General features: G+C 36.8%; 1 long non-coding RNA gene across 12 annotated transcripts; it reads right to left on the bottom strand.

Annotated features, from left to right (window-relative positions):
• Positions 1-276: 276 nt before the first annotated feature.
• Positions 277-4,902, bottom strand: LOC122195618 (uncharacterized). 12 transcript variants are annotated; one of them, XR_008225625.1, is made up of 10 exons: positions 4,225-4,902; positions 3,701-3,839; positions 3,487-3,614; positions 3,224-3,289; positions 2,825-2,988; positions 2,479-2,757; positions 2,227-2,269; positions 1,581-2,131; positions 1,393-1,505; positions 277-747 (listed from the first exon to the last, which is right to left on the bottom strand). It is a non-coding gene; the product is annotated as an uncharacterized LOC122195618 (long non-coding RNA). The 12 variants fall into 12 exon arrangements; XR_008225626.1 differs by having other exon boundaries at positions 1,393-1,440; XR_008225620.1 differs by having other exon boundaries at positions 1,393-2,131.
• Positions 4,903-23,334: the final 18,432 nt, after the last annotated feature.

The raw sequence follows: 23,334 nt of genomic DNA, 5'->3' as shown, positions 1-23,334 counted from the left end.
ATGATGTGTTCCGCCCTATTCGAAGTTTGGATTTATTTTTATAGCGGTAAGTTAATAAATCCATTTTGTAACAAAAAAGAAAGTAAAATTAAAAAGTATTTGACTAACTTTTTCAGAAAGCTATGTACTTGTAACTTTTTGAAATTTGTTTTTTCAATCTCTCATCCAAATATATTTTTTAAGGTAGTTGCTAAAAAATTCAAACTTGTAAACTTTGTCTCAAACTTAGTAACCTTTATAAATTGTATATATAATAAAACCACATTAATATCAATATAACTAATAACAATTTATATTTTATTATAAAAAGATAGATCAACATTAATCTAACCATCTAATACATATAAGGTAAAATTTCTAACTTTGCCTATTATTTCAAGATTTAAAATATAATTTTGGTTATTTCAGTCCAACCACGGTCATCATCGCCGACGGCTAGCGATACTGCCGCCAGAAAAGTACAAAACGTCGAGAGAGAGAGAGAGAGAGAGAGAGAGAGAGAGAGAGAGAGAGAGAGAGAGAGAGAGAGAGATGGTAATCATCGCCGACGCGAGCATCGCCTAGATCTTCGCTGCCGGAAAAGAGAAACCATTTAATGAGACAGATCGATGGATGGTGTATTTTGTGTTGGCGACGCTCTGGTGTGCTCCGGTGGCATCGATCTTCGGCAGTTGATGTGCTCCGGCAGATGAGGCGACGTTGTTGCTCATTCAGATGGGGACGACGTTGTTGCTCTTTCACAGCAAACTGCAAATGAAAGTGAAAATGTTTTAACGTTTTTAGGGTTTTAATTGGGTAAATGGGTTGGACATTAACTGGTGGGCTAAACTTTTAAAATAAATTAGTTTGTTTAAGTGGACATTTCAAGCTATGCGTCGGTTGCTGGAAAAACTCAAATACATATTTATATTTAACTAGATGCGTTCCCCCCGCGTTGCGGGGTTGGAAGCTGTTGCTTTTGTGTGCAACTATAGTTCATTGCCTTAATTGGTAGTCACAGTAAATTATGGTGGTATTCTTTGCAATTCGCCCATTTATGTAAGGATGTAATAAAATAGAACAAAACTTTCCGAATTATGTTCGTGATTGACAATATATAAATAGGTGAAAAAGAGTTTTGATATCAAGTATGAATCCCAAAAGTGTTACATTGGAGAAATAGAATGTATTTATAAAAAAAATTAATGAAAGTAGGATTGTCTGGCCCATTTATTTTTTAGCTAATTCAAAATACTCAATAGATGTCATTTTCAACTTCATCCATTTTTGCTTTTGTTCATCTGCATGCTGCAATGGCTCTTCGTTTTCTTTGTTCTTCAAGGTAAGATTTAAGAAGTGTTTCCAACTTTTCATTTCATGTTCCTTCTGATAAATGATTCAAATGAGTCATACCTTCATGTAAGTGGGACTCTTCATAATAGTGAGTTGCCATTCAGATTCCTATCAGTTAAACCTCTAAGGCTTTCAGGAAAGGATCCATTTATATCTGATAAAGGTTTATGGCCCTTTCTTCCAAAAAAAGTATTCATTAAAAATATAAAATTCAATTACAAAGATAGTACAGTATATTCTAATCTTACCTGCCTACATGATGCGAATCCGCTTTTACAATCTTTTCTTGCGACAATGGAGAAGCACCAAATGACAATTCTACCCCTATACAACTTAAATCATATTTGTTTCGTGGTAGTTTGGCTGCAGAAACAATGCCTCTAGCTGAAGATAAATCTTGTCTTCCTGAACAGATGCTCAATAATCTTTATGAAATTGTATTGTTTCTGCAGCCAAACTACAAAAAAATAAGCATATTTTGTTTAAGGTTCATTGGAAAACCTTGTAATGACCGACAATGAGCACAACAATCTCCCTATACGGAGATTTAATGACCAGATTCACATTATTAGAATTATAACAAATTTTCTTACCTTGAAAAGCTTAGGAGTATAATATTTAGATCGGTAATATTCTTCTCTTCTCGGAAGATTACACTTACGTTAGTTCTACTTACGCTAGATAAATAATAATAAAAAAAAAAAGAAACGTAGCTCCTTGCCCACCCTCGAAATGGCCAAGCCTTTATAATCGGGTATAACCCGGAAGCCGGATTATGCTGGATTCTTGCACATATAAGCTGACCATACCATTATAAATTAATGCCACAACTATTAGATAACGAAATGATGTATATTAAGGCATTAAGGGCCAGAAAAAGTTGGAAAATATTACCTCATTGCGTTTAATCCGGACAACATAAACTCTGCTACTTGACCTGCACAGTTTTTACATGAAAACATTAGAAAGCAAAAACCCATGATAAAATCTAAGCATACACATTCATATCAGATGACACACACATACAAAGTGGATCAGACATACACACATCCAAAATTTATTATGCATCAATAAGTACTTTTCAACATCAAAATTTAAATAAATTTTGAAAAAAAAGGATCATAAATCATTTCAACTCCAACTCACCCGATAAACAGGATAATCTGTGCGGTTCTCTCTTCCTCTAAAAACACATATCCTTGTCAAAATTGAAAAACATGGATGTCTCGCCTGAAATATATAAATAAAAAGGGAAAACAAATGTTTATATAAAATTAGAATTCAATTTAATAAAAATTAAAAAGTAATAAAACAAATTTATCTTGCGGCCTTGACATCATTCGAAGGATTGTCCCCAATCATGCAAGCATTGCCAATATTTATTGAGATATCACATGGGCGGATACGACTTTTCAGCATTCCTATCTAAACAACAAAGATAAAAATCATGATTTAATAGTTTACAATACAAACATTCATAACAGAGACATACTTGTGGTTTAACTTTCAAATGCTCCCCACGCCCTTAGAACAACTCGGGCGGCTCAACCTTAAAGTTTCCAACAGGGACAGAGTTGTCATTTCACATTCGCCACTCTTGGTTAAATGTTCAAATACCTTTGTGAAAACTACCACCGAATTCAACATCTTTTCTTCCTAAAAACATTTGTTAATCAATTTTAAGTAAAAGGAAATCGAAAATGGACCATATAGTAAAATACAAAATTTTAGTGTTATTTAACATTTTCTAAAACCTGTAAAAATATTTCATATCATTAGTAATTTATTATACTTTTACCATTTTATATGACCAAAAATGAGAAAAAAATCAACTTTAGACTAAATCATAAGGCATAAAACGATACACATATGGTTGAAAATATTTTCTTACTATGCCTTGTATATAACTCTGATGCTGTAAAATAGTTGTCTTCTAAGTTTCTGCACGCACACGGTCCTGCAAAACTATAATAATTAGCCTAAAGTTTAAAGAATAAGACCAAGTGGAAGTAGAAAATTGTAGAAAATGTAAATACCTTGATATGTTAAAATGTGAAACATATAGGTTTCATAGTATTCTAACAAACAACATTTAATATTGAAGTGTGACATATATATATATATATATATAGTAATGTTGTAAAAAGAACATACATGTATCTCCTCAAAGATATCCGCCCATGTGATATTCTTCTCCCGCAGAAAAAAAAGGTTTGATGTTACTTTTTTTAATGCAAAAGACAAAATATGAAGTCGACTTCTGAGTTTTCTTCAATTGTTGCCTGCCACATTGCACTTCAGATCTGTAAAACTATGTTCCATACGGTGTAAATGTATTATACAACAAAATTGCAAAGGGTGAATTTACATTTTTAGATGATTTTCACAGCAAAATGGCCAAGATGCTCTGTTCATCCTGTTGAACTAATGCTTTAGAGGTCCCGAGTTTGAATTCCAACTCTTCTTGCTACCTCCTTCCTCATGATGCTCTCTTACTTCCCCTGCCTCTAAAGTGTAAAATTCGAAACATTAAAATTGATTAAGAGAGAAGGCGGAAGATTGAAAGTAAATAATATCAAAAAACTTTAGGATTTCCTTCAACAACTTTTCGTCCAGTACCCAGAACCACACAACAGAACCTCTCTGTGAGGTTGGAAATGGATTTTTTTTTTCAAAAAGCCATGAAACTGCGTTAGTAATAGAGGCGAAGTTTCAGAAGAATTAAGAAATCGCTGACCACGGGGTAAACGAAACTTAGATTGACACCCCCAAATCTTTATGATACAACACAAGTAACGATTTTTTTTCCCTTTAAATTCCCCAAAATTTACAGAAAACAGGAAAGAAGACATGGATAAAAGAAGAGAATAATAAAAAAAATCCAAAACTAACCTTCATGAAATTGAAGAAATTGAGGTGTACATGAACTAATAAGGATTTAGAGTAGTCTTAGGATAGCAAAACCATCGATGGAATAGTTTGGCCTATCCAGAAAGCCGGAAAATGGAACCATAAGATAAAAGATGGAGAAAGGCGGTGGGCGGTGAAGGGGGAAGCCAACTTCAGGAAGCTGTGAAAAAAAGCATGATGAGAAAGCTACTACATATATTCCAGCCTAGTAACACACACATTAGAGAACCCGCAATTCAAAAAAAATATAGTGGACGACCAAGTTTGAAGAAACAAAAACAAAAACAAACTGATTCTGTCAATCAAGCTCCTAGAAGACGCAACTTTTCACCCATGCCAAAATTTGTTGAGTTGAACAATAGGGAACCGGCAAGACATAGTTTATACATAACCACAATTCCAGACTTGAAAGAAGAGCCAGACTTGAATGAAATTCCAGAATTGAAGGAAGAGCCTCAATCATGCTACAATCATCGACTAATAGATGAAATTCAAGTGATGTTTCATCCTTACATCACACATATACAAGATGTAGAGGGGGATGGAAACTGTGGATTTCGAGCAATATCTGTTTGTCTTGGGTATGGCAAGAATGACTGGCTCTATGTTCGACGTCAACTATTAGACGAGTTATTGAGTTCGTACGATGCATATGCTAGAGTTTTCACTGATGGAATCAGTGAACTATATACTTCGTTGAATTTCTTAGAATTGCCGGCACCTAAAAGATACTGGTTACTTATGCCTAAAACAAGTATCCTCATTGCCAACAGATTTGGCGTAGTCCTTACTTTTTTAACCAACCAAGGCTCTCTCACTTTCTTTCCTCTTTGGAAAGGTCCGGAAGAATTTTTGTATCATCGCGTTATTACGATTTCACTTGTATATGGTAATCATTATGTGATGGTACAATTAGAAGGAGATTGCCCGCTGCCTACCATTTCAGCTTTCTGGATCCGCCACAAAGCCCCATGTACAGCTGGATGGAAAACTATGTTCATGTCACGTCTAGAACTTTATAGACAACTGAAACCTTACAATCTTGAAACATCTTTTATAACTATAGATGATTGTTAGAGTGTATTAATTTTCTCTCGAATTATGCAGTTATGTATTTGCATCATATTTTTGTTTTTATGTATTCATTTATATTTAACTATTAAATAATATACAAATATATATACGTTATTAATCTATATTAATTAAAAATAAATAATTAATCATTTATATTTAATTTATATATATATATATATATATATATATATATATATATATATATATATATATATATATGTTTTAATTACTCCAGAAAAAATATTAATATTCAAGCATAAAATGAAAAAGAAAATAAAAATAAAAAAAAGATACGTAAATTAAAGAAAAACAAGAAGTTGGATATACAAACTTCAATATAAAAAAACATTGTTGATTTTTTTTATTATGGTGTTTTTTTAGTATAGATTGTGTTTCTAACGTGTTTATTTAGCCATTTCCATTTTTTAATTTATTGATTTTTTTGAAAAATCAGTAATTTAATAATTTGTTTCATAAAGCAAACCAAACTCCCTCTTAAACTTAAAAAGTAACGAAAAAATGATCTGATTTTTTATTCCCAACATAAATTAACCACGAAGACTAATAACAAAATGACCTAAATGTGATTCCGTTTTAACTCACGTTACAAACAATGACAGCTGTAAAAACAGGAAATTAATTTGCATAACGAATAATCCCTTCATATAAAAACGGAGCTTCATCTCTAAACTAGGGTTTGGGGCAAACAAGAAAAAAAAACTCAGACACCGAAGAAATGAGGCGGCAGAAGGAAGGGATGTTTCGTAAGGGTGGTTGCCCCCCTCCGCCGCTAATGATTTTCCGTTTTGCTCCCAAAAATTCAACAGCCCTTTTCTTTCGCATAAAAAGTACAACGTCGATGAATCTAAAGATGGATAAATAGATCGATTATTCTCCTTTTACAACAATCGATCACGGGTGCAATTCCCATATGATCTTAAAATCGCATTACCCATCCCTTTTGGGGTGTTTGGCTGTGCGTTTTTAAACAAATCACAGGACTATTCGTGTAATTTACTCTTTATTACATACAAACAGTACTTAAGGTGTTGTTTGTTTTTGCTTATTTAAAAAAGCTTATGCCTTTTTCATAAAAGTGCTTAACTGGGGCGTTGATGATGTATTCTAAGTGTCTGAGTTAATCGGGCAAAGTTGAGATTTACTGCAACTTGGCGGGGCATTTTCCGGCGGTTTCTGTATTTGATTCAGCCGTGATGTATGTATGCAGCCATGGCGGTTTAATCCTCTTTGTTCTGATACGTATATACAGATCTGAGCCTCATTCTTTCTTAAATTGACTTTTAGATTCTTGTGTCTATATTTTCTAATTCAAGTAATTCGTAAAGCCTTTATTTTTTTCTTGTTTTTGGTAATAGATAATTGGTAAATGGTTGTATTTTTTTTTTTAACAATGGAATCATTAAAACGAAACTAGCGAGATGTGAGACAAGTTACCAGTTACAACCATGGATGCAGAAATCGGGATTAATTGATGATTAATTGTGGATTAATCGTTTGGCGTTCTCCAACCGTCGAGGATTAGGGCATTAATCGGAAATTTAGAATTAATCGGGTTTGGCAGGATTAATCGGTCTTGGCGGGATTAATCGGTCAACAGAAGTCAACAAAAGTCGAAAAAAGTCAAAAAAAGTATTAAAAAAAAAGGTCAAAAAACTTTAAAAAAATTCAAAAAATTAACTTTCTTTTTTTACTCCAAAATTTCAAATATTATACCAAAATGTTCATATTTTCGTATTTTCAAATTTTCAAATTACAATTTTTCTTATTTTCTAATTTTGAAGTATTTTTTTTTCTTAAGATATATTAATATTTACTTAATTTTAATATTTTATTAATAATCTATGGTCTCCGATTAATCCTCGATTAATCTCCGCCTACCGTCAAACGATTTTTACAACCTTGGTTACAACATACAAATAAGGAAACACGAGAATTACACCAGTCAAACCAATTTAAAGAACTAAACTTTCCTCTATATTTTAACAAATTGAAAGAGATTAATCGAATATCATCGGCTGTCTTCATTGGGCTGATTCTGAAACCTTTGAAAATTAAAATATTTCTAGTATTTTATATGCTCCATAAAACCGAATATACAAGGGCCTATAGCATTCTCTTATTTTTTTTTAATCAACACCAATTTCTTTACGACCCCCAACATGTCTGAAACATTCATAGGAACATATTTCAATAACATCGACTAGTTACAGAACCAGTTCCAAACCTTTTTTGCAAAACTACACTTAAAGAACAAATGTTCGGCATCTTCTTGTTCAGTACCACAGAGCGGGCATAGATACGATGGCAAAGTCACACCTCTAACAAGAAGATTGTCAGCAACTGGGATCCTATTTAAACATAAACGCTAAACAAAACAATTCACTTTTAGTGGAGCCCAACCTTCCCAATGAAAAGGAAACGTGTTTGAGACCTCTTCCGCAATAGTCATCAAGTTCCGCAAACTTTGAACTGTAAAACCACCCGTCTTGTTACCTTTCCAAATCCACGAATCATTTATGCTTGTCAACACCACACCAGCAACTTTGTTATTTAAATTTGATAAAGTTGTTGCCTCCCTTCCTCTCCTTAGATTTCTCGACCACTGCCCATGAATTCCATCTAGGCCTTTGTTTTGAATTCTGTTACTGACCATGCAATTTTTCTGCACTTCAATACGATAAAGTTCCGGAAAAACATCTTTCAACACTACACCGTCACACCATTTGTCCTTCCAAAAGTAGGTTCTATTTCCCGCTCCAAGACGCCTTACAAACAAGTCTTCCAAGTTAATTCCCCCAATGTTTCATATCTTCATTTAGCTTGGAAATAACAAACCACACTCCTGGGAGACTAGCTTTGGCTAATGGCTTGCCATCAATACAAGAGACATTTTAATGCAATTCGTCCAAAGACTATTCACTTCAAATTTAAACCTCCACCACCACTTGATTAAAAGAACCAAATTCAATGACCGGAGACTCCCAATACCAAGACCTCCTTTTCTTTTCGGTTTAGTCAAAGTGTTCCATGCTACCCAATTTATCTTCCTTTTATTTTCTTTCTCCCCCCATAAAAACTTTCTTCTAATACTTTCCAAATTGTCAATTACTTTTTTTCGGCGCTTTGAAAAGAGAGAAATAAAATAACGAAAGACTACCCAAGACAGATTTAACAAGGGTAAGCCTTCCCCTAAACGAGAGATTATTGGCTTTCCAATTCGATAATTTATTTTTAAATTTATCCACAATTGGTCTCCAGTGCTTGGCAAGTTTCATATTAACTCCTATCGGGAGCCCAAGATAAGTAAAATGGAATTTACCGCGCTCACATGGTTGTAGTTTTCGTTATATTTTTATTGATTAAAGCGTTTGAAATGTTGTGATAATTGAGATAAATAAGTAGATGACTTTTGCAAGTTCATTTTTAATGATTCCAGAAACTTGTTGTAATGTTTGAATTTTTTTTTGATTTTTGATTAACGAAGCATAATAATTCAAGCCACACAAAACTTCTAAAAGATTATGTCACTAGCCAGATTCTTCATTTCTTCAAATAAAGATAAAAACTAGGTTTTAAAAAATTGTTTGTAACAAATATTTCTCCCGTATATATTCATATAAAAGCTACTTCATCTATCTGTTGCTATTGAGGGAAAACTTGGTTTTGGATAAAAAGTGTATATCTCATATTTTATTGCATGTCATTTTGGAAAGGCATTGTATATATTGTTTTTTTAGATCTTTTGTTTCAATTTTTATTGAAATGTAAAGATGGAGAATTCATGCACTTGATTTGGCAACAAGCTTTTACAAGGGTTGAAATAAATTGTGAAATTTACATATAAATGTATTGCACATTTATGATGGGAAAATGACTTGCTAAGGTAATAAATTTTTCGGTATGTTCACATCTAGGTAACTATCTTTTTTTTGTACACATTAAGGTAACAAACTTGTTGGAAGTGTTCACATATGACCATTATGACATGCTGTAGGAGGTCACATCCTAGATGTGAACACTTTCAACAAGATCATTACCTAGATGTGTACAAAAAAAATAGTTATCTAAATATAAACAAATCGAAAGTAAGAGTAAATTACATGAATGGCCCCTGTGGTTTGGGGGAATTTGTGTTTTTGGTCCCTAACTTATTTTTTTTGTTGGATTAGTGTCTAAATCCATAACTATTTTGGTATGTACTTGAGAGAGAGGTTATTATGATTTATTAATATGTTATAAGAATAATATATTAAAGGAGAAATCATATTTGTTTAATTAATATTGGTCAATAATTAATTAAGAATTAATTTTGTGATCAAGTGTAATTAATTAAACTAGAGGGGCTGAATTGTAATTATGTGATAGTTACAAAATAAGGTAAGGATTATCTTATTAATAGGTTGGACGAATTTAAGGTGATAAGGCCTTAAAATTCGACTTGGATAAGGGTTTTCAAGGCTTATCTTATGGTTACTTGGTGGGCAAGCAACTAGATAAAGATAAGGACTAAAACCCTAATCTCTACACCTATATAAAGACCCTCAAGGCTCATGAATTCGTCCATGCCTTCCCAAGAGGTCCTAGAGACGAATTCTTATACCTCTCCTCTCTCTTTATACCTTCTCCATTTGCTCTTGGTGTTTGTAAGCCATTAGAGGAGTGACACTTGTGACTCTAAGCCTTCCAAAGTCAATTCAAGGAGGAATTGGGATTGTTATTGCTACATAACAATCAAGGTAATATCCTAAACCTAATTATATGTTAATATTGATTTCCATATGTTAGAATTAGGGTTTATGGTCTTGGATTCAAAGCATGTACAATAGAGAAACCTAGATCCAAGCATTAGGGTTTGTATGAGCACATAGGATGTCTTAGGACCAAAACCCATCAGTGGTATCAGAGCCTAGATTGGTTTCTATTGTATTGATGCTTGATATGTATGAAAAATTCAATTGTATGAACTTGACATATTAGGGTTTATTGCCAATAAACCCTAGGAGGCTAAGGTTTTTTTTTCGAGATTAGGGTTTGCAAACCCTAATTTGCAAGAGTTTGAATAAGATCTTCAAATCCTTTCCTTAAACCCTTAAATTTCGAAATCTAGGGTTTGTTTTAATCCCTTGATTTTCGAAATTAGCCTCCTCCCCAAGATAAGATCCTAAATTTTAGGGATTTGGATTATCCCATATCTTGTAATTATCCTCTAATTGTTAAATATGGTAATTATAGATTTTGCATTATCCTATCCTTATTTTCGAAATCTATATAGATAATTAAGGGATTAGGATATCTTAAATGTATAAATGGTAATTATCCTCATGATTTAGATAATCCCTTATGATTTAATAATTAAATTAATAGTCTAATTCAAGATAATTATTAAATCAAGAGTTTTAATATTTAATTTTTTTAATTTAAATGTCATAAATTCGAAATTTTTTTAAGAAAGAATAAAACTAAATTGTTTTGAAAAGTTTCAAAACTTGCCCTCAAGTTTTGGAATTTAAATTTTGATTAATTGTTTAATTTTGATGTATATTTAAATTCTAAAACCTAATGTTTTGAAATATTTCAAAACTTGTCCTCAAGTTTTGGAATTTAAAAGTTGATTAAAAGTTTAATTAGGAATGTTAAATTCTAAAACCTTATTATAGTTTTGAAAAAGTTCAAATCACACCCTTATGGTTTTATTAATTAATTAAGGTGTATAATTAAAAGAGGTTTAATAAATCCATAAAGTTTTTGGTTTAAAATTTAATCGAATTAAAAGTATAATTGTTAAATTTGACCATCTAATATTTTAAAAGTGTAAAATACACCCTATACTATATATAACATTAAAACTCTAACACTATATATATGTATGAGTAAAAGTCAGTCTTACCGTTAGTAGACCTCATTCACGAAGCTAGTCTATAAGGGGTGTTTAAGAAAATTGCCTATAAAATGACGATTGAATGGGTATCCACTCTTACCCACCGCACTCTTGACTAGTGGAGGGTCGTTAGCCGAATGGGTAGGATGGGACAAAACCTTCCATTATAAGTATAATGAATTACTAAAGTAACTAAATGTTTTCATAAAATTCTAAATCTTAGTTACTTAGGCAAAAGTGAATTGATGCAATTCCATGAAATTATACTTTGTGCCCTTGCGAAGACGTCAGTGGAGCGTGTGTGGTTTACCGGCACACTAAATGGTTCTAAGCAAAGGTAGCAAAGGGTGACTCAATGTTTGTCATAGTTTGGTGGAGCGTGTGTGGTTTACCGGCACATCGAATAGGTGACTGTAACATGTGAGGGCACCATGTAAGTTTGCATGGTTATTCACACCCGCTTTGTGATCCTCGGCATCCCAGTCACAAACAAGAGGGGCATATCGAGATTTAAACATGCCATTGAAAGTTCAATTAATCTCAAAGGATCTAGGAGTTTTCATAGATTTAAAACTTAAATTTCTTTTTCGAATTTCATGGTGGAAATTAGTGAATCGTCATTCACTTACCTTCAAATATTCTGCAATTAGGGTTACGGCATCCCTCTCCCAAGTTGTAGAATATTGTGTTGGGTCCTAGCCTTAGTATCTCATTTGGGTGATTTACTAAGGACTCGATCTATCAACTAACTTGAATTCGTTTTCTCCCGCTTTGTAGATGTCAAAGTTCGACAACTATGGTCTTCCCAAATCCCGTGGGACAAGCTTTCCACATGAAGATGATATTCCACGATTCGATCGACGAACAAGAAATCATGCTTCACTTCCTCCACCTCCTCCAATTATTCTCCCTAACCCACAAGTTCGAAGGCTTGAAAAGTTCAAGATCACTCAAGCCCTTTTGGCAAGTAAACATAAAGAAGGAAAGTCGGTGTGTGCACACGTCCTAGGGATGAAGTCACACATTGATAGGTTAAGAATGTTGGGATCCGTTGTCTGTGAGTAAATGGCTGTTGATTGGGTTCTTCAGTCACTTCCTAACTCATATAGTGAGTTCGTAAGAGAGTACTATATGATGAACCGCGACGTGACCGTTATAGATCTCACCTATATGCTTATTGCTGCTGAATCAACAATGGTTTGGTGCAATAGAAAAGCAAAGTTGATTGGTGAATCTGCCTTCAAGACCTTAATGGATATAGACGATGGCAACAAAAGACATGCTATGACCGAAAGGTTTGATCATAAGAGAAAGGCAATGTCTGAAGTAGTTCCATGTCATGTTCCAAAAGAGTCAATTTGCTTTTATTGCCAAGAGAAAGGGCATTGGAGACGAAGCTGCCCCATTTACCTAAGAGATCTAAGAGATGGGAGAGTCGAAACGTATGGCTCCAATATAGGTAAAATCTATTAACTAACTCTTTTAAGCATCTATTCTAGATTCTTAATACATAATGTGATAAGATTACAATTGATGTTTTGTAGGATCGAAGAAAATAAAGGAAGTTTAAGGGAAGAAGTGAGCAGAATCTAACCATGAAGGAATGGATTTCGATCACATTTCTCGAAGATTAGATTCTTGAGCTACTACTTAGAGTTAGAATTAGGTATTAGCATAGTTTTTTCAATGAATTGCATTATAAGGACAAATTTTTCCGCAATAAAATAAATTTTGATTTTATATTATTTATTTATCCTTGCAATGGCGTATATGAAAAATTGGTGTTTGAATGGATTTGGTTCTTATTTATGTTATTTATGGAAAGTCGAGAATTTACCAAATAGGGAGAGTTTCTCATCGCCCAAGTTTCAATTGGACAGAAACTTGGAATCATGCAACTTGGATGCACGATGAATGAGAAATTTCATATTTAGAAATTAGACTAATTCATTGACAAAGTGTCAAGTGAAGGACTAGGAGATCGAGCACACAAAGTTGCGTGTTGATCAAGTCAACCATAAGAGTAACAATTATATTCGTCATGATTTACTAAAGGTTTAGTAAATGTGATTATACTTATAAAATCTAAGTGTAATTGTGAATTGATTAAAAAGGTTTAAATCAATAGCAAAACGAATAAGAAGAATCAAGTAGACAGAAAGATAAAAGTTTTTCCATTCTAAGAAGAAGGGAGAGTAGCTTTTATGCTTTATGATAGGTCTTAATGATTGAGAACCATATCTCAATTGATCCTCTAAGTGAGTCTTAGTACAATTGTATGTTTAAGAAGAGGAATCAAGGATTGAAGAAATGGTTAAATCAAGAAGTCTATCATACTTCGTTCCAATAACAAGTCTTAAAATTAAGATTGTGACATTGAGTGAAAAGTATTAAAAAGGTTTGTAACATTCATCAAATGTGGAAAGTTGTGATGTCTTGAATAAGACAAAGACCAACTAGGACCAATTTATGAAGAGTTTTGATAAAAGCTACACTAACTCTTGAATATTTGTTTGTCAAGAAATGTTTTGACAAGAGAATCTTATATGTCAAGGAGTCAGTGGGAGTCTTAATGGTCTTGAAAGGTTTATAGAACAAATCAAATAAACCTTATCAATCATCACTAGCGCACGAGTTGAGGTTTACAACCTATCGTGTTGACATTATTATGTTTCTATGTCGTTCCAATCGAATTAATTATGCATGTGAGCTCTATGAGTTCTCATTTCAATGCATAAAAGGCAAGGACCTTGATCAATGGAAAGTACATTGATAAGAAAAGGTGAGATGCTTAACTACTTGGAAGACATGGTGGGCAGCTGTGCTACCATAAAGGCAAGAAATCAAGATTAAGAAAGTTCGATCCATATGAGTTTGAATTTGTCGTAAACTTTGGTTTTGACAAATTCACATGGATAGGAACAAATACACCGTTTAAATCTAAGTGTCATAAGATTTCCTCCTTCATGAAAATGATTGTGAGGAAATGCTTTCACTAAGAAAGATTTTAAGAAGATAGTGATTGTAAAATTGCATTCTCGAATTCAATCATGGTTACGGTATTCCTTTCCGTAATTTGAATTGTGAGGTTTGGCAATTAGTCTTAATTGTTTAGACACACATATGAACTATCGAAGGCAAAGGTGTATAAGTTCAAGAAGCCTTGATAAAAGATTATCAAAGAACTAAGTATTAGAAACATGAACTTAAGAAATTCAATAAGCATTGTTTTTCTGAAAGTTAGGATGTTTCTGAATACATGTCAAAGCTAGTGGGAGCGTAAGTGTTATGTTTATAATAATCATCAAGATAGTGGGAGCATAAAAGTTATAATTGTATGATTATTAAGGCAAGTATTGCAAGGTTAGCAATATTAATTATAGAAAACAAGAGTCACACTTTGCAAAGTTGTAAGAGTTGAGAGGTTGTTTTGCTATAATTAAGGGAGAGAATAGTATGCTTCATTTCAAATCTAAAGGTTTAGGTTGAGAAATGTTAATAAATTTAGTCAAGGGTACATAGTGTGTTCTTAAAATTTCGATTATGATTACGGCATTCCTCTTCACAATTCGAATTTTGAGAACATAGCAAATAAAACATTATGCGTCGTGTCCCATACGCTTCGGGTATAGGATCGATTGCAAATGCTTTAATGTTTGACCATTCTAAAATTTTCCAAATGCCTAGCGCATTTAGAGGGAAAAAGGACTAGAATTGGTTTTGACTAAAATAATTAAACAACTATCAAAGGACAATCCAAAGTTTGACGAGGATTGGTCGCTTGTGAGTAGTTGGAAGCATGATATTGGATGGACCATATCGACATCATTATGAATAGATAAGATTATATTAAGAATGATTTGTCATATGGAAAATATGGAAGCATGTCCATATTGGGAATTGAATATTGAAATAACTATGTCTATATTAGAAACCTTTATGCAAAAGGATGTTCAAAGGAATGTACTTTGAGTGAGAGACATCATATCTAAGGAATTGTCTTGTAACAATGTCTAATAGAGGACTTTGTAATATTATTGGCAATAGTCTTTGTGACTTTGGTGCAGTGAAATCACAAAAGGATCATTGCATAAAATGTTAGAATCTAGCATATTCTACAAGTAGCAAGAATTTGATATTCTTTCACTTATGAAAAGGATTTGGAGTTGTGAAATGAGAATGATTGGAAATGTGTTCAATGTGATCTATTTCACAAAGTAAGAACCATAGGTAAACATTGTGTGCATGCTAGGAGCATGGGACAAGTGTTGTAATTCAAGTAAGAAGTTGATTACCCGAAACGACAAATAATGAGTAATCGGTATGGTGATAAATAAAATGAGTTTTATTTATACTCGAAGGTTTGAGGCCATATGGGATTAGTATTATTCTTGTGTTTCACATTTACATGTTTTGACTTCCAGAATAATTGAGTTTATTAAGAATAATCGAATTATTCGAACGGGCCACAGTCGTTCATATGTTGGAAGTAGATATGAATGAAGACTGTCGTGAATTGGTGTGTGGATTGTCTAAAGAGAATTAGACATAAGCAAATGTTTGCTGCAACGTTCATGAGTGCTTATAAATATGAATTTGAGCATTGGATTAAACCCACGCTCACTTGGATCATTCCATGGATTGTGTCACGAGTGATTGGTGAGACGATAACATCTTATATTCTTGAAACCGAGATGTGTGAGTTGTATCTTGCAAATCGGTTGCACATTGATAGTATGTAAACACACTAGTAACTTGGTGTTATAAAACATATTGGTGTGTGTGATTCGGTGAGTAAGTGCAAGCAAGCATTGTATCAAAGTTTATCCGTTCCTTTTATCCAAGGTAGGATAAAAGCGATATCTTTGGGCCCCTCGATGATTCTGTGATGACAAACGTAAATGCTCGGCCGAGTTAGGGCTAATTTGATTTGTTCAATTAGTCAGTCGTCATAAATCAGGAATCGAGATATAGTACAAAGAGAATGATTTGAAATCATATCTCATATGATATCTAGAATGGAGGAATATATGATCCCTTATCTTAAGGACACGCGTATCTGATAGGATCAGAGTTGACAACGGCTTTGGAAAGCTACGATTGCAGATCAGGATCTGAATTCATACGCATAATAGTTATTAGACTTATCCAAGTGGGAGACTGTTGGATTAATGTCTAAGTCCATAACTATTTTGGTATGTACTTGACCCGATGGTGCATGGTCCTTTTGGGTTGCCTTCACCAAAGCAACTTGATTAGAGAAATAACTAGAGAGAGAGGTTATTATGATTTATTAATATGTTATAAGAATAATATATTAAAGGAGAAATCATATTTGTTTAATTAATATTGGTCAATAATTAATTAAGAATTAATTTTGTGATCAAGTGTAATTAATTAAACTAGAGGGGTTGAATTGTAATTATGTGATAGTTACAAAATAAGGTAAGGATTATCTTATTAATAGGTTGGACGAATTTAAGGTGATAAGGCCTTAGAATTCGACTAGGATAAGGGTTTTCAAGGCTTATCTTATGGTTACTTGGTGGGCAAGCAACTAGATAAGGATAAGGACTAAAACCCTAATCTCTACACCTATATAAAGACCCTCAAGGCTCATGAATTCGTCCATGCCTTCCCAAGAGGTCCTAGAGACGAATTCTTATACCTCTCCTCTCTCTTTATACCTTCTCCATTTGCTCTTGGTGTTTGTAAGCCATTAGAGGAGTGACACTTGTGACTCTAAGCCTTCCAAAGTCAATTCAAGGAGGAATTGGGATTGTTATTGCTACATAACAATCAAGGTAATATCCTAAACCTAATTATATGTTAATATTGATTTCCATATGTTAGAATTAGGGTTTATGGTCTTGGATTCAAAGCATGTACAATAGAGAAACCTAGATCCAAGCATTAGGGTTTGTATGAGCACATAGGATGTCTTAGGACCAAAACCCATCATTTTTAACTCGGGTGGTCCCTATTGTTTATTTTTGTTGCACGTTTGGTCCCTGTCTTACCTAAAAAGACTATTGTGGCCTTATTAATTTATTATTTAATTAATTTTATTATTAATGTATTTATTTTTTATATATTTAAAAAAATTAATAGACCCCACATATCTTACAAAATTAAAATACTATTGTGCCCTTGTTAATTTATTTTTTATATAGATATGTGGTGAGGAAATACAGATATGAGATGGGAGGAGGATGAGAGATGGGATGGTGAGGAAATACATATATGTTTGGTCTATTAATTTTTTTTAAATATATTATAAAATAAATACATAAATAAGAAAATTAATTAAAAAATAAATTAATAAGGACATAATAGTCTTTTTAGGTAAGCCAATGACCAAATGCGCAACAAAAATAAACAATAGGGACCATCCGAGTAAAAAAAATAAGTTAGAGACCAAAAACACAAATTCCCCCAAACCACAGGGACCATTCGTGTAATTTACTCTTACTTTTCGTTTTATTCATATTTGTTTAACTATTTTTTTGTACACATCTAGATAACGAACTTGTTTGTAACAGCCCGGAATTCCAGGTATTGTTATATTTATGATTTTGGGTGTTTTAAGAGGGGACTCGGCGAGTTGGAGCCTAGACTCGCCGAGTAGGATTGCGGATCTGGTCGCGCGTTCGCGACTGGACTCGACGAGTCCGGATATGGACTCGGCGAGTCTGCGCTGTTTAGCGAAAACCCTAACCGTTCAGGGTTGGGACGTATATGAGGGACCTTATGGCCGTCATTGTTCACCCTAGTCCTCTGAGAGAAACCCTAATTCGATTGTGAGCATCTGGAGCAAGGTAGAAGACCATTGTGGATTTTGGAGGTGTTGTTTTGCAAGGAAGAGGAGGCTTGGTTAAGGGAACAACAAGAGAAGTCACGTTCTGTGGATTGGGGACACAGAGAGCACATTATTTAGGTAATATTTCGAGTTACATTCTTCTATGTTGATGTGTATAGGGATTTAGGGTTTATTGAACCCTTTTGTGGCTAGATTGAGTGTTACCCTAGTTCCCCAAGCGATTGGAACCCTGTATTGGGACCTGTGGAAGTCCAGAATGTCCCATGCCTGAGTATTTCGGGAATCAATGGAGGTTTTGGATTGGAATCCTTATACCTTAGGTCAAAATGTAATTATGAGTCATGGGGTGTATTATGAGCACCTAAATGAGGACCTTACGTGATGAATCAGTCTAGGAAGGCCAGACCTATGAATGGTCGGAGCAGTTCTGACCTTAGAAAGCAGTTTGAGCGGTTGCATGGCATGGACTCGCCGAGTCCGATGAACAGGCTCGGCGATTAGCTTGAAGATTAACTGGGACTCGTCGAGTTGTTCTTCAGACTCGGCGAGTTGAGTCGGGGTGGCCCCGCGATTCGTCCAGGAGGAACTCGTCGAGTCAAGGGGGATACTCGACGTGTAGAAAGGGAATCTTAGAGAATCGGTGAGTCAAGGGCGAGTGGACTCAGAGTTGTTGAACTCGGCGAGTCTTGGGGTGACTCGGCGAGTTAGATCGCAGGTTGAGTGAAGTTCTGAGTATGGGGACTCGGCGAGTCATAGGGTTGACTCGGCGAGTAGGGTCAGTCAGGGGCTGACTTTGACCTTGTCTTTGACCAAGGATTGACCAGTGGTTCCAGGGGTATTTTGGTAATTGTTGTTTATTGTTTGAGTTTAGTGCATTGGTGGTTGTCCATAGGTGGAGATCGTATCAGTGATCGGAGCAGCTTGAGCTATCTGTTCTGTTGCAGTTTCGAGGTGAGTTATCCTCACTATATCGCTAGGGTTCATGGCACTAAGGCCGACCCTTTTATCGGATGGAAATCCGGGTAGTTGTTATTACATGATATGGGCCGGAAGGCATTGCTATGTGGACCGGAAGGTCATGGCCTGGAAAGGCGTATGTATGCATTTAGTATGTTGACTGATTCGTAGGGTAATGTTATGCTAGTGACCGGCTAGACCGGTATCTTGTTTAGAGTAATGCTATGATATGTGATCTGTTGATCGATTATTGTCTGTGAATTGCTATATGATTATGTGTTATGATTGCTAGATCTGGGGTGTGACCCGATATGTAGGGTCGTTCTATGATTTGTTATGTTATGTATGCGTTTTATGCTATGGGCTGGAAGGCAATATGTTATGGGCCGGAAGGCAATATGTTATGGGCCGGAAGGCAATATGTTGTGTTGTGGACCGGAAGGTCGGCGTGGGTAGGACCGGAAGGTTTACCCAGCAGGGACGGAAGTCCCATGAGACACATGGACCGGAAGGTCGTGGCCTAGAAGGGCGTATATGTGGTTGGTATTTTGGGGGTATCTCACTAAGCTTTCGGGCTTACAGTTGTGGTTTTATGTTTCAGGTTCTCAAGAGTCTGTGGCAAGGCAAAGGCGTGATCGTACCGTTCCTCGCGTTGATGTTTATGATATGAACCTGGGAAAATACTCTGTTAAATAATGTATTGAAAACCTTTTGTAACAACGTTATTAAAATGAGTGGTTTTTGAAAAGTTTTAATTGTTTTGAAATTTTGGACGTTACAAGTTGGTATCAGAGCCTTGGTTTGAGTGAATTGGGGAAACATTTGTGTGACTCAAGTCTCAAATCGAGGAGGATTTTAAAAAGAGAAATTAAAATGGTTTTCAAATTTAGTAAAAGGAGGACGCGGAGGTACGATCAGCCGGAGCCAGTAAGTAACCCCAAGATACCATACATGATATTTGTTTTATTGAGCTTGATAGAACAGCATGCTAGAGTTAGGCTAGGGATCTTCAGGAATTCATGATAATGTTGCCTGATTTGTGATGCCTGTAGCCTAGGGTCCCTTATGGGATATTCTCAGTGTTCCTCTAGTGGTGAGGGTTGATAGTTGTTATGCATGTGCTCTAGGGTATTGTGGTAGTACTTCATACAAATATGGGTAGGTGTGGAAGGTAGTATGGGCCCGTACTACTGAAAGCACAGGACCCATAAGCGTATCAGGGAAACCATGATCTCTAGGGGTTGGGTTGCGAGAGTTGGATCCCAGGATTGTGGAAAGTGTCTGAGATTGGTATGGTGTCTTCAGTATGGAGATTTCGAGGCATGATGATAGTGGATCCGGATCAGGATCGGGAGCTGGAGAGCGAGTTCCGGGTGGATCGGTGTCGTCTGAGGTTATCGATCAGACGAGCCCGAGCGAGTTGGATGCGAGGATTCGCAAGATCCTGCGTGATGGGGTTGCTGCATTGTTCCGGGCTGAGTTGCCGGAATTGTTTGGGTCGATCAAGACCGCCATGATTGAGTATTTTGATGAGCGATATGCGGCTCTCGCAGAGACGGCTGCCGCGGTGGCTACAGCGGCTGTAGCAACGGTAAGGGGAGGAGCTAGTCGGAGTTTTCAGTATCGGGACTTCTATTATACGAAGCCTCCCACATTCGATGGAGTTCAGGACCCGATTGTCGCCATGAGATGGTTATCAGACGTGGAGGGGTGTTTCTTCATGAGTTTATGCCCTGCTGATCAGAGGGTGAGGTGTGCTCTGGACCTATTGGGGCTCGGGGCGAAGGATTGGTGGAGATTGACCACAGAGTCATATTCCGATGCACAGAGGGTTGCGGTTTCACGGGATCAGTTCAGAGAGATGTTCAGTACTCGCTATGTTCCGCGAGATGAGAGGGAGAGATTGGCTCGGGAGTTCCTTGAGCTGAAGCAGGATTCGGAGTCGGTGACTGAAATCACCAGGATGTTTATTGAGAGGGCGATGTTTTGCCCTGAGTTCGCTTCGGAGCAGGCTCAGATGACCCGATATCTGAGTATGCTCAAGGGGGATATCAGACAGTTCGTGTCTGCTCAGAGGTGCGAGACCTTGTTGGTGTTGCAGGAGGTCGCCATGCGGCGTGAGTTAGAGGTTGAGTTGCAGTTTCGTGAGCTGAGGCAGGCTCCGATGCAGTCGCAACTAGCGCCGAAACGGTCCAGTACCATTGATGTTAGAGTGGGGGATCAGAGCGGCCACACTTGTGGGAAGTGTGGGAGGGATCACACCGGAGTTTGCTGGTCCGGTGGTGCATGCCGCAAGTGCGGAAAGGAGGGACACTATGCGCGGGATTGTCGGCAGTCAGTGCCGATTCGGGATTTGTTATCATTGTCGGCAGGTTAGACATTTGAGGGTCAACTGTCCACAGCTTTCTGCAGGACCGGTGCAGGCTCTAGCACCGGCCACCTTGAGGAGTTCAGGAGGAGGACAGGATGGAGCGGAGCCCCAAGGGCTCAGGGTCGTGCTTACCGGCTTGCGGCAGAGGGAGACGGAGCAGTGCCGGAGGCAGCTGCGGGTATGATGCTTTCTTGATGTCTTGATTATCTTGCGTTGATTGTGGCGTATTGTTTGTGCTGGTATCTTGTGTGGATTTCGATGCGGTATTCGTTGTTTCGCGGGTTTGGCATGGTTATGGATTGGTGTTTCAGGTTTTCGCTTTGGCATTCGTTGTTCCCTGATGGTTTGGTATGGTTATAGTCTGGTGTTTTGGTGCCGATATTATTGTGCGGTTTTCGATGCGGTATCCATCCTTTTGCAGGTTGTGGGTTTGGTTATGGGTTATTGTTTGGGAATTCTGTTGGTTATCATTCGTGAGGGTTGATAGTGGAGATGCGGCACTGGGTTGAATGTCGGGTAGCATCTGCAGTCGTGGAGTGGATAATTGAAAGACCGGATTCTTTTGAGCGGATTGATCAGGGAGGAGATGTGTTTTGTTGAGGGTTGCTTATGCTTGTGGGAAGCAGTCAGTGTGTAAGTGTTCTCTTTGTGCGGGGTTGTTCTGGAAGGTCGTTAATGGCGATCGGTGGCTGTTAGTCAGTGCTTTAAGTGGGGGAGAATTGGAGAATTCTCCGGGAGATCAATGAGTATGTGAGGGTGCTTAGCTATTGGGATTCAGCAGTGTTCTGTCAGCTCAGAGTATAGGCTGACAAGAGCGAGTGTCGGGTATGCGGGGCGGGATACAGACCTAGGGCATTTGATTGTGGAGGCCTGGGAGCAGGCCGGGATCAAGTTTGAGTAGGTAACCGGGGTTATGCGATCAGAGTATTTGTATGCTTGATGTACGTGATGGGTTGTACTGCATTAATCCCACGGGATTTAAGTTGTGCATGTTTCTAGAGTTGGAACCGGAAGGTTCCCAGAGTTAGAACCTGAGGGTTCACAGAGTTGGGTGTACGGACCCACAGAGATATAGCCTCGAGTGGCTAGTGTGTGTTATGAGAGTCGGTCCAGTCATGCTGGGGACTCTGATGGTATTGTTGGATCAGTTTGAGATTTTGGATTTTGTATGTTGCAGTGTGATTACATTGGAAGGTCTGGCCCCGGGTTAGTGATTTTGTTTAGTTGAGGTAGTGAGTTGCTGGAGTAGAGAGAGTGCATGGGCTTGAGAACCCCTGCAATGAGAGCCAGAGTATGTGAATAGCGGTTACGCAAAAAGGGTGGTGTCGCTTGGGGCGAGCACCGTGGCACCGGTTGGGGTGGCATTATGGCCAAGAGGGTTCCTTGGAAAAGGAAAAGAGAAAGGTGTGTAACTCCGAAAGGGAGTGCAAGTTCACGAAAGTGAAAGCTGCAGAGCAGAGTTATGGTTAGAGTATTTCGAGTATGGTTTTGAGCATCGTGTTCGCGGCAGTGAAGTAGGAACCCATCCGGTTTGGGATGTCTGTCGAAACTCAGAAGGGATGCAGGGGGAGAGAGAATCTTGAATTCTCAGTGTGATTCTGATCAGGGTATAGGGTGGATATTAGTGGTTCATCCTGGGAGATGTTCGAGGATATCATCAGTGTAACGGGGCTTCCAACCTGTGGGTGTTGGGGGCTAGTTCAGCAGGTGTATGTGATTGCAAGAGGAGAACTCGTGAGAGTTGCTCTAAGAGTGAGGATGGGTCTCTCAGTCGGTCCGGAATGGACAAAGTGGGCTTTGGATCGGGGATCCGGTGGTTCATGGTTTCCTAACCCTTAAGGGTCGGGTGATTGTTGAGATTTAGAGCAGAGTTGCATCTTGGGTAATTCTCGGTTACAGAGAGTGATGAGCAGTACAGAGATCGTGCTTCAGTCGACAGAGCAGATTCAACAGGTTAGACAGAGGTCATTG

Source organism: Lactuca sativa, chromosome 8, assembly GCF_002870075.4.
Source record: "Lactuca sativa cultivar Salinas chromosome 8, Lsat_Salinas_v11, whole genome shotgun sequence".
Classification (NCBI taxonomy): Eukaryota; Viridiplantae; Streptophyta; class Magnoliopsida; order Asterales; family Asteraceae; genus Lactuca; species Lactuca sativa.
The sequence above is the reverse complement of the archived record's forward strand: the minus strand, read 5'-3'. Positions and strand labels throughout refer to the sequence as shown.